Source organism: Armigeres subalbatus, chromosome 3, assembly GCF_024139115.2.
Source record: "Armigeres subalbatus isolate Guangzhou_Male chromosome 3, GZ_Asu_2, whole genome shotgun sequence".
Taxonomy (NCBI): domain Eukaryota; kingdom Metazoa; phylum Arthropoda; class Insecta; order Diptera; family Culicidae; genus Armigeres; species Armigeres subalbatus.
Genome location: NC_085141.1, coordinates 65,786,492 through 65,799,523, shown reverse-complemented (window position 1 = coordinate 65,799,523; position 13,032 = coordinate 65,786,492). Strand labels below are relative to the sequence as shown.

Here is a 13,032-nt window from a genome sequence, read left to right as displayed (position 1 = left end):
TGATCAAGGGCCGTATGGGTAAAGGACGGAAACCCACAAAAAACAACGTTATTAAGCTGCACTTAAGATATTGTTGATTCAAACGGCATTTTCGGATTTAAACAAACAAGCAAACATAAGCTTGCTATCTGAATCACTGTATTCAATATTTATCAGAGTGGAAATTGATGAAAACAATCAAATTAAGGTAAACCAGAAAGACGTTTCGTTAGTATTTTATGTTACCGGTTTGTCCGGAAATTCGTATTCGTACATTTCCTCATTATCTCGATCGATTGCGACATTTCGGGTGTCCACGTCCATGCCGTATACGGCTTAGGTGCCAGCCAGAGTAGACGCGACGTGCGATGCGTACAGTAGGAGGGTGGCAGTATTACGGAGGGCCAATCTAAACATTTGAAAAGTAGAAATGTTAAAATGTAATCGTTCTAGTTTTTTATCCATATGAATGTATTACACCTTTTCTTAATGTTGATCTAGAAAAGCCGTTGTGGCAGATCACCTCACAATCGTTCATGAGAAGGTTCCTGTTTATGTCTCTGCACGTGTCAAGCTGTGGTCAAGTGTGAGTGATTTATCATCTGTTTCTCAAAAATCAGAAGACTTGTGTACAATACACAAGGTAAACAAAAAAGGATTTTGTTAAAATTGATCTTTCTTCCGTCGCCAAGCGATTGTGTTTTGTACTTGAAAGAAAGTTTTTTTTTTCGTATCAGCTTTCTTTTGTGGTCAGCTTGTGGTCTTGGAAAGAACCGATTTATTTTCAATAATACGCATTTTCAATCACTTAAGCCCCCTACGTAATACTGTGGAACGGCGATGGAATTCGCAGAATTTGACAGTTTAGAGTCTGAGTATAATATCTAATGGAAAATTTCCAATAGAAAAGCTATACGAATTTCACGAGGAAAGCTTATAACAGTAGCCTTAGAAAAATCAGATGGAATTAATGTAACAACAACTATTGTCTTCTCTTATTGATTCCATTATTGCAATAGTAATGCATTGTCCTAAATGCATGAGCAAGATTTATTGAAATTTACATAAAAGTAGAAGTGTGTTGAACCAAAGCATAACTACAACAACATCAACTTTTGACGTAAACTACGTCTAAGGGGAAGACTCGGATACAGGGTGTAAAATAAAAATTAACAAATTCGAGCCCGTCACGAAATTAGGCGAGATTTCAAATGCTAATAGATCCTTTATTTTTTGATGGATTTTCGAGGTTTTATCATCAAACGAATCGGAGCCACTTTTGTGCGGTGATTTGCACAAAAAGTAGAACAATAGAACCAGAGCAATGATCGCGGTCGAAGCAAACGAGTGTAACTTTTTTTATTCCTTGACCCATGACCCCTCAGCTTATAAGGCGAACGTGTAGCCAACTACGCTTCGGGACCCCCCAAGCAAAAGAGTTGTGCAGTGTTTATGAAAAAGTGCTACAGATGCTGAAAGAGGTGATTGATTATTAACAAGGGCAATGCCCTGGATAATAATTCGTTAAAGCCTACATGCCTTAAGTCTGATGGACATAATTATTCGTAAAGTTTTCATTGGGATCCCTCTAAATGCAAACAGGTTCATGCTTAAGGACAATAATTCTAGACCAACATTTGAAAAGGACGTTAAAGTCAACTGCGTCTAAGGGGAAAGTTGGGTACAGGGTGTACAATAAATATTTCATAATTGAGGACCACCATGAAATCATGTAAGATTTTAAACGTTAGTAGCGCCTTTATTTTGTGAGATTTATATATCAATAAACTCGAAAACTTCTTGAAATCAATTTGTCAGCTTTATTAAAATTGATTATCAACGTAAACATGATTATCTTGGTTTATTTTACTATTTGGGCAGCACCCCTTAAAATAACACTTCAATCATTCAATCGTCATTTAATAGGCCGCGCCAAGCGATACACCGCAATGCTATTCACCCATAAGAACCAAGTAAACGGAGTGCAAAAAGCGCGACGGTACCTTTCATGAAGGGTACGCCGGTACTTCGATAAACAAAAAATATTACTGAATTTTCGGTAAACATGGGTCGACATGTTACTATTACCGTAATTTTGTAAAAAATAACCGAACGATCCGTGAAGCTAAAATTAATGTATTCGGTAAAAAATACAATTCATGCGGTAAAAACAAACAATTACTGAATACGGTAAGCACATTACCGAACAAAATGTAAAATAACATGTAAATTACCGAAATACGGTAAACTAAAATCAACTGTCAAAGTGTCAGCCATTTTCTGCTTCAAATAGTCTCGCGCTCATAGTGTGATCGGTTGTGAAAAGTTTTGATCTCGTGGCCGGCATTCGAAATCCGTTGAAATGGAGCAGCTATACCAGCAGTTACAGGAGCAGGATGCTCGACTCATCGAAATTTTCCGTAAGCTTTTTTTTTAAACTATTCTTGAACACAATTGTTTACAGGCTTCTCCGATACTGCATACTGCTGATACGTTTCTACTGTCGGGAACATGTATCCGGATATGTTTCCGGATTGCACCGTCATATCAACCATCACCTTAGAAACGGACACTTTTCTGTTTCGAACATTTTTTTTGATTGTACAGTTGGCACTTGTTGTGGAAAAACATCCTGCTGCATTGTGCCAGCCGGAATCCATCCAAAAATCGCCGTCACCAGATTTACAGCACGATAATTTTGAAACAGATCTGGGTCCGGACCCTGAACACATTTTTGAAGAGAACAGAACTTTGGAAGGAATCAAACAAGTTATTAGCTTAAGTATTTGTCGTATGACATCCGATGTTGGATTGCCTCAAACTAAAATTTCGGAGTTTGTTAGATTGTGCGACACAATAACTCGTCAAGTATGTGGCTATTTGGAACAACAAACCTTGCAAGTCTTGAATGAACAAGGCGTTGAACTCAGTTCTAAAAAATTATTGAGTTACGGAACTTGTTCTGTTTGGATGACTTGTTCCGTGATATTAATACTTTTGCAAAGCAATCCAATTTCATTAACAAGCAAACAGTCTCTGCTCCCATACCCAAGCAAATATTACTGAGCCGCCGAGAAGATGTTCGACATGTTAAATCTATTCCTATGAAAGTTATGGTTAATGAAACAGCCTTGTACATCAGTGTAGTTGATTCCTTCTGCTTAGAGATTCAAACACGAGAGAGCTTCTCAAAGAATTGAATTTCACGATGACACCATGCACTACTGAATTCAGTTCCTTTCGAACAGGAGAAACATATAAAACACAAGATTTCTTCAAGGAGAACCCGAATGTGGTGAGAATAAGTTTGTATCAAGATGATGTTGAGCTTGGGAATGCACTTAGCTCTAGAGCAGGTATCAACAAAATGTGCAATGTCAGCATGAAAATCCAAAATCTGCCAGAAAAGTATAATTGCTCTCCTCAAACTGTTTTCCTATTACTGTTTTGCACTACACTAGATGCCAAGAAACATGGATATCAAAAGGTTCTTGGGCCTCTCATAGAGGACCTTAAACGGTTGGAACAAGGTATCACTGTATTCTACGGTAACGTGCCATTTGAATTGAAAGCAGTAGTAACTATGTTTTGTGGGGATACATTAGCGGTACATGACGTCTTCGGATTATTAGGACCAAGCGCTAACTATTTTTGCCGTGTTTGTCAGATAACTAGACCTCAATTTCATGCCGATCCGTTCTCTGATTTTCCATTGCGTTCGTAGAGCATCGTCTCGGTCCAGCTTGTGCGAAGATAGCAGTGACGTCACATGTTTACATTCAAACTGAATGTTTACATACGTGATGAGCCTGCCTTGTTTTTTGTATGCCGTGATCCTGCCAATCAAGATGTTGCACCAAGCACTTTTGGAAACTCCGAAATGGATAATCTTCGAGAACTGGTATACCTACAACAAAAGTACATTAAGAACAAATACTTATAAAATATATGTTCAACTTCAGGTCCTTGAGTTGAAGACAATCATCCCAAATCAGCAGGCCGAGGGTCAAGTGCTGAAGTTGTGAACTAGTACATTCTGACAGCAATATCGCGACCAGGAGAACTTCTACGATTTTATTTTGGATTTCCCGGTGTTCCCAGCGTTTGATGTAGAACTGGTGAATCACTACTTTCCGCGTAATGATATAATGCAATCCACTCATCTTCCAAATATGTTGTGGATTTCGTGCGATTTCTGGAAATTGAAACCTGAGGCGGAAGCATTCGCCGACGTTTGGGCACCATTGGAAGAAAAAATACTGCAGCAGCACAAGGAATGCTACTGTGAAATACAATCAGGTCACGGCATACAAAAAACAAGGTAGGCTCATCACGTATGTAAACATTCAGTTTGAATGTAAACATGTTACGTCACTGCTATCTTCGCACATTCTTGACCGAGACCAAGATGAATACACAGCTAGGTGTTCCAATCTGCCAAATTCACGATTCAGCCATCTTGGATTTTAGTATGGGAGAGCCAGCCGGTTTGTTTATGTTTTGCACCGAAAATGAATTTTTCACCCCCGCCTTCTTCTCGTCCATAAACTGAGCACATTGAAACACCTAGCTGTGTATTCATCTTGACCGAGACGATGCTCTACGGTCGCAGCATGCTTACTTTTGTACTCCAACATGTGGCGATAAAATATGCGTCATATTTGAAGTGTCATTTTTCTTACGAGCCTACCTTGTTTTCTGTATACCGTGAATCAGGTATACTGATAACAATCGTAAATATTATTGTTATTGATTTTCTTCTCTGCCTACTAGATTTCGTTCGTGCGCTGGCGATTGTAAGACTGAAGAATCCATCCCGAGGATCGAAGCGAACGAAGCAAGATGAAACGTCAAAACGAAAATCTTCTCAAGGGGTTGGTTGAATTGGCCCTAACGAAAGCGAGAAAACAAAATGGGGGCCGGGTGATGCTTTTTTATTTCACCCGGCAAGGGATATAGGACGTCAGTTTTAAAATGCTTCTTAAAGCGTTAAAACACATTTTAGCCGAAAATAGTACAATTTGTTGGGTTAGAAATTTAATTTACTTTTATATTGGTAACACAAAAGTTGAATTATTTTGATTAAAAAAACCTGTGTAGATAAGGAGCAACATATCATTGTTAATAACATTTTAAAATCATTTTAAAATATACTTCCTATACTTCACCATATTGAAATACAGTGACTTCACGCATACGTCCGTCACCACTAGATGGCAACAGCGCGGCTGCGTCAAAGCGAATTGATTGAGGTGCGTAATAGGGTGCATCAAATAATTGATTCATGCTCATATATGCAATATATGCTCAATTAATTTGAGATTCAGAATGGTTAATTGTGTATAGCAAATCAGATTATTTTTAGAATTAGTACGTAACTCAATTTGACGTTACTTCATATACCTGACTTTGTAAGTGACGCGATATGTAGCGCTTCATTAAATGAAAAAAACTAAAAAATTCTTCTAAAAAATAAAACTAATTTGGTTGAGAATAACTTGGCAAAAACAAAAACTTGCCAAAAAATTATCAGCATGTAATATAGGCTTTTAAAAATTCTAGCTTTATCACTTGATAAAGTGAATCTTGATGTTTAACGTCATATGCATTATTCTCAGTGAAAATTGGATTAGTGAACTTTGAAAAGCTACTCTTATCTCATAGTCTAAATCAGAGCTTCCCAAACTTTTGGGTATGCGAATCACCTAGCAAAATTCTATATGTCTCGCGACCCACCTATTAAAAAATGCATTTTACAAGTAGTATTAACTAATCAGAATGTCATCTGTTTCTTCCACATAAAAAAATATTCACGTTAGCTTACATGTAGAAATGCAAAAAATGACGAACATGATATTATTTGTCTAAGGCCAATACAAATATTTAAAATCCATTTTGTCTCCCCCCCCTTGGAATTTTTTGCCAAAAAATGATATTTTGAGGGGGCAACAAAATAAAATTCGGATAATTTTGAGGATTTTCAAAACATTTTTTAACAAATCCGAAGAGTTTTTTGATTTTTTTCATTTTAATATTTATTTTTTATTATCCCCCCCCCCCCTTGACCTTTCGGAGACTAGTAGGACAAAAAGTCAATTAAATATTTGTAACGGCCTAAATGGTAGCGTATAAGTGTCCGAAATTTAACGTGGACAGGCTTTAATGTAGCGTTTCGTGATCGTCAGTCAATACTTCAAATTGTATGCCTCGGATGGGTGGTTTTTGAAGAACACTGGCTGAGACTTAAAGCTGCTGTTCGAAGTTCTTGAACCAACACTTCAGCTTAAGTCAAAAAGCAATTGAGGCAATAACCTCCGGTTGCTGCAGCCATCCTTTCTTCATCGGTCATGGTCAGGAAGTTCACTCATGCCCGCCTGTCCAACTGCAACTTAGAGGAATACATACCGTTGACGGACTCTACTTTACTTCTGATTCTTCACTTTCCTCACCGTTTGCTTCTCTACGCTCCTCAATCTTCCGTCGGGTTACATCTGTAATACATTCTTTTCGCTGAGTGAGCAGTTCACCCAAGTTTTTCTATCCGATTTCGATAAAATCATTCTTCACTGCCCACTTATCTTCTACGCAGCCACCTTCCAGACCATCCACTACCCGAGTTCTAAGATCTTCAACGAACGATTTCTTCACGGCTGGATCTTCTGAACGGTCTATTTTGATTTGTCGCCCGAGCCTCTCCTGACACCGCTGAATCCGAGCAATGCATTGTCGCCAATTAGAAGGTGATAGTCAAAACCGATGTCAGCGTTGCGTTTATTACGGACTCAAGAAGGCATCGTCTCCGTTTTCAGCTAATCCTTTTCCAGAGGAACTAAATACTAGTCCTGCCAACTAAAACCGGGTCTGGGAAGTAAGTCAAATTTTGCTGCCTGCAGACATGAGAAGCGGGCTCAGGAGGACTAACCGGCCGACGATGGTAGGATACCCGCAACAATTAGCGATATTCATCTCTTCGATATTTCACGACACCTGAATAGAGCAAGGATAAATCTGTGGATGATAGAAAAATTCCGCCTCGGACGATCATGTGAGAACTATTCTGTCACGCTTTGCATCATGCTGGAGCTGGTTATTTAATTTCAAGAGACCTTCCATTTAGTACTGATTGACCACGGAATCGTGACTGAGTACAAGAGTGAGACAAGGGTGCATGTATTATACCTTGACCAAATCTTAGACCTTACTAGCAGTCTACCTCCATAGAGCAATCGAACGAGATGATGATACTGCTCTACTAACGCCACAGCGATCTACCATGTAGAGTAAACTGAATGCCCTGGTCGTATGCTCCCACTCAACAAACTCCAACTGGAGAAGGTCGAAACCAAAGCCAGCCAACGTCGGACGGCGGACCAAGATCAACAAAAAACATGGAAATCCAATCTGTCCAGGTAATGCACCAAACCTCGAATACTCAACTCTAACATGAAATCTGTGATGTTATTCACAAGTGAGACTTGGTGCGTATTGGCAGAGATCACATAGATTTGCAAGTATTCATCACCCGATGTCTATGTTCTACAGTTCGGGCCTGGTGGGTTCACAACTGGATCCCGAATACTGAGCTCCATCGACGATCCAATATGAACGGCAACTTCACAGTGTGAATAGGCGTAGGCCGGTCACAGACAACGTAAGAGCAGAGACTAAATCTGCAAGCAAGCGCTGGAATTCGGCACGACATCGCAGCAGAGGCAGACCCAGGATCGCCTGGCAGCGAAACCCTAACAGAGAAATAAAAAAAGTCAATGGGAATCAGACTTGGGCTCAAGTCAAGGATGGAGATCCTTAACGTTATCCCCGTGTACCCTAAAAGGTGCTCAGAACACAAGAGTGGGTGGGTGAGAATTGGATCCAACTTAATGAATGCCATATGAGCAAATTTATAACAAATGTTTAGCTTTTGATTTTTAAGAATTTAACGGTAAATCGCACATTGGCAATTATATTAACAAACATTTAACAAACGAATTGCAATGTTCACAAGACTTGTAGAGCACACCAAAAGCTTCCGTATAGAGTTGCGATGGTTTTCGGCGTTTATATCTCTTGTTAGATTTTTTACAAAATTGAAAATAGTCCAAAAACAAAAACACTTAATTGACTTGAGCCACCTCGAAATTTCATCCGAATTAGCTGAAAATTTGGCAGAAGGCTTATTTCAGCATAAGAATTGTGATTCTGGGCTGACTGGTTGAATTTTCGATACTTTTTGAAAACATGAAGAGGTCTAAGTACATGGGTGCTGAGAAAGAAACCAATCCTAGTGCCGTATAGCCTATGAATTGTGTAATTTTGATTAGCTTAGTAATAGAGATTTATTTTAGATATTGTTTGGAAGAATCTTTTATTTTTCATAAAACAAGTGGAGGTGTAGCGCTCAAAAAGCAAGATTGTTTTCAATGTATCGTACCATTAAATAAGATAAACCAAAATCTGCAACCAGACACCTGATAAGACATCTCAGATCGTGTAAGGCAGCAATCGCCGTGCATGAGCCGAAATGGCCTCCTTACGACTATACAGAAACCCCCGTAACTGATCCTTGCATATTTCTTGCATGAGTAAGTTCAACGTCCATTGCATTCTTTCTACGGGTTTATCCGAGGTCGTATCTTTGCCGCCAACAAGTAGCATGGCATTTCAATAATTTTAGGAATGTGAGCATGATATGACGTGCTTTACCGATTCTACTTCAAACTTCACCTTCCGTATAGTCCGGGAAGTCTGCAATTCCGAACCATCCATGTTCAGACAACATATATCTGATTTCAAAAATACATCTGATCATTGCCCCAGTACAACTAATTTTAGCTTCATACTTAACTTAAACAAAAGCTTATAATTCTAGCCGTACTTTAAAAATGTTGGTGTTATGGATTCAACAGTTTAGAGTCCATCAGCAACACTGTCAAAAAAAGAAAAACTAAAATTTCTACGGTAATAAGTTCCAGTATTTTTTAAATTATATAAAGTTTTTGCTAAGTTCATTACTGCATAAATATATTACAAATATTCATATTCTTTGATTTCTCTAAACATTCTTTGCTATCATTTTCCATTAAAATTCCAAATTTTTCATGCAATTATTCCCATTTTGGACTTTTTTTCGTTTCCTTTTTTTTTATACCCCCTCGTCGTGTTTTCCAAGAGCTGCCGGACATAAAATAAATTTAATATTTGTATCGGCCTAATTTAATTTAAAAAAAAAGTAAACTAATTGAAATAAGCCCATATATTCAAATACAAATATGGAGTAAATTTATTTTACTATTTCCATGTTACTATTTCCATTTTATTTTCCATTATTTATTTCATTTATTTTATTTTTATTTTTATGCAATTAATTTTTACAAACACGAAAAGTAAAGAAATAAACAAAATCAATCCAAATTTAGTATTATTTTTTCAATTTGTCAAAACCCAAAACGATGAGAAAACAACCATCGAACTGTTAAATTTTAACTAAAAGTTAAACGAATCGGTAAAATGGTTCACAGCCTTTATAAAGAACTTTTTCAATTTTTTCTTGAACCTTCGGAATTCGGCTGCAGTACTGCCGTAATCTGAAAAAGTGACGTATGCGCCAAAATACAACACCTTAATTTTCTCATTTTCCCTACAAAAAGCTTGAATAAATCAACTCATCAATACTAATTTTAGCAAAATGGCATAGGATAACTGAACCAGTTTTGGCTATGTTCCTAATTTGGTCAATTTCTCGCATAATACCAAAAATAAAGCTATTTCAGTGGGTGTTATTAGCTGTAACAGGAGATATATCCCTTATGCTATTTTGTTTTTGAAAAATATGCATTTTTCAGGGTTGGCCAAATTAGACACTGAGGTGGCCAAAACCGGTACACTTCCCCTATACTCTATGCTAAACACCAATGCTAACTATTTATTATAGACTCCATTCGATTATTACCACAACAAAAAATCATCGTTATTCTAAACCCGTTTAAAGCCAATCACTGCATGAAAATACAAATCCATTAACAACACTCACAAAACGATAGAAGGAGAAAAAACTTCCCCAATCATTTCCGAATCTGCAGGGTAGCAATTTAGCGTAATTTACCGCGCTATCCATTACCGAAATTATACTCGCAGTTTGTAAACAAAAAGGGCGCAAAACTAGTTACCCTCACTTCTACTCACAAGATTATGAGATGAATGTGTGTACTTAATAACAAAACATTGACCCTTATCGAACGATAAAAATATCTTACCTAGTATCTAAGAAATCTTCCGATTACCAGGGCAATTCTCTGCGAAGATCAATCACACCCAAGCCAGCAGTGATTTATCTCATGAAACCACTTTACTCCTTACTTTACCACTCTTTCAGCAGCTTGCGAATATTTTCGTTTTTTTATTGCGCACACCCCCTTTTTCAAGCACGGTAGCCGGCAGCCGACTGATACTGACACTTCACTCCTCAGTCGATTTTTCTTTTCGGTTTTCCGCCAGCGGACACGCGTGGACGCGGGATTTTCCTTTGAAATTTCGCTGTACCCAAATTCTAGTGCAAATTCCTTTCGGAAGTAGAAATGTCACTTCGGTTCACTGTTCTCGGATTTCTTTCACTGATTGTGCTTGTACAACTGTGATAAAGTTCAGGAATTCTTCTCGCCGTGAATAAATTACCAATCACGGTTAATCGAACAGAACACGGAACCAAACGCCACTATATGTCGAACAACCCAAGAGAAAGACTGTGCAAAAGCCAGACAAAAAAAACTGGTTGGGATCTCGAAAATCAATTTTCATGAATATTCAACACGGCTTCGATCATATACTTGCTCTTCTATTATACCGCCAACTGCTATAGCACTACCATCTACCACAAGCTTCTTGTTCCGTTTTGTGTCATCACCGATTCTGATATCATTCAGGACTTTGCTTGCAGTTTGTCCACCTGAAATCTATTGAAGCACCGCTATCCACGTATTAATTCGAAACTTTGCAGCCACAGCAATTCCACCGCGTGTTCTACACCAGAACCCAACTATTAACCATCAGGTGCAACGCTTTCCAGAGTAACCACCAATCGTTGGCCCTTGCCTTTGCAATGATCGTCGATCCTCCTCGTGAATGAATTCAAACTCAATGAATGAAACCAGAGACACTCTCAATTGTTTGATGATCTGACGATAGCTGTAACATATGATCCGAAGTATTTCTCCAAAACTTGACTTCCTCCAACTCTGCAAACCCTATGTTCTTAATATGGGCAAAAGCGTTCTCACGACGTGTTATAAATTATGCGTATGCAGCACTTTTAGAGAATGCAACACTCAACCGAAACCAAATTCAAAAGAACCAAAGTATGCGAAAGTTCTAAAGTCCTATCCACTCCCAAATCCAACACGAGCTCTCAAGCAGGAGCTGCCACCGGCGTCGTCAGCGTTTGAATTGAAACTGATCGTCACTGCATGGACAAAGCTGAGGCTCAGTTGCTCGACCGGCCAACGTCGCTCACAAATTTTGCGCGCGCGCGGCGATGTCTCTCGCTCTCCACTCTTGCAAGAAATGATATCGTCTATCTCCATACCATTTAAGAAGAGATGACCGAAGACAACAACACAAAATGCAACATCGCAGCATAATAGCCAAGCAACATGGACCATGTGGTATCTCTCCTCCTGCGCCATTTTACAACATACATTATTAATAATAATCAATCATCAGTATAGGCTTTAACGAATTATTAATTATTAATTATTAATAATCAGTTGCGCCGGGAGTGGGTGGGACAGGTAGGACATGTCCTACGCATGAATTTGCCTGGGTGGGACAGTCAAAGCATTGTCCTACCCATGATTATGGAAGGAACATATAAAGTCATTGACTTTTAAGAATATGTTCGTTATCAAATGGTGATTTCAAAGTTAATCGGAGTCTTTAGAATAATCATAGACGTTTCCGCGATTCTAAAGGAGTAGAGCATTGATTGTTCTTTAGGACTTTATAATTCCGATAGCGCTTTTTTCTTCCATTTTGTTTCCTGTTTTTCTTCCTTCTTTCTTTTTACTTTCTTCCTTTTTTTCCTTCTTTACTCTTTCTTTTTTGCTTCTCTCTTCCTTTTTTTCTTTTTTCTTTCTTCTTTTATCCTTCTTTCTTTCTTTCTTCTTCCTTTCTTCCGTATTTCTTCTTTCTTTTTCCTACTTTTTTTCCTTCTTTCTTTTCTCTTCCATCCTTCCTTCTTTTTTTTCTTTCTTCCTTCTTTCTTTCTTCGTTCTTCCTTTCTTCCTTTTTTCTTTTTTCTTTCTTCCGACTTTATTCCTTCTTTCCACATTCTTTCTTCCTCCTTTTTTTCTTTTTTTCCTTCTTTTTTTCCTACTTTCTTTCTTTTTTGCTCCTTTCTTCCTTCTTTATTCTCTCTTTCTTCTCTCTTTCTTCCTTCTTTCTCCCTTCTTTCTTTCTTCTTCCTTCTTGTTTCCTGTTTTTCTTCCTACTTTCTTTTTTTGTTCCTTCTTTTCTTCTTTCTTTCTTCTTTCATCCTTCTTTCTTTCTTCTTTCTTGCTTCTTTCATCCTTCCTTTTTTTCTTCTTTCTTCCTTATTTATCTCTTCTTTATTCCTTATTTATTCCATCTTTCTTCTTTATTTCTTCTTTCTTCCTTATTTCTCTCTTCTTTTTTTCTCATTTTTTCCATCTTTCTTCTCTTTTCCTGTTACTTCTTCCTCCTTCTTTCTTTTGTTTTGCTTAATTGTGTCTTCTCTCCTTCTTCTTCCTTTCTTCTTTCTTCCTTCTTCTATTTTCCTTTTTTCTTCCTTCTTTCTTTCTTCCTTCTTTTTTCCTTCTTCCATCTTCCTTCTTCTTTTTTTCTTTGTTCTTTTTTCCTCTTCTGTTCTTTTTCTTTCTTCCTCTCTCTTTCCTACTATATATGTTTCCTCCTTTCTTCTTTTTTCCTTTTCACTTCTTATTTACCTCTCACTTCTTACTTCTCCGTTCCTCACTTCTCACATCACATTTTTCACTTGCCACTTTGTACTTCTTATTTCTTCCTTTCCACTTCTCATTTCTC

The 13,032-nt window shown here is 37.9% G+C and overlaps 1 protein-coding gene across 3 annotated transcripts in view; it reads right to left on the bottom strand.

The window, feature by feature from the left end:
- LOC134219229 (A disintegrin and metalloproteinase with thrombospondin motifs 1) overlaps positions 1–11,402 on the bottom strand; it is a 740,918-nt gene extending 729,516 nt beyond the window's left edge. For all 3 annotated transcript variants that reach the window (XM_062697927.1, XM_062697929.1, XM_062697930.1), the window contains exon 1: positions 10,233–11,402. The gene's annotated coding sequence lies outside the window, so the exon portion shown is untranslated. The remainder of the gene's footprint in view (positions 1–10,232) is intronic.
- Positions 11,403–13,032: the final 1,630 nt, after the last annotated feature.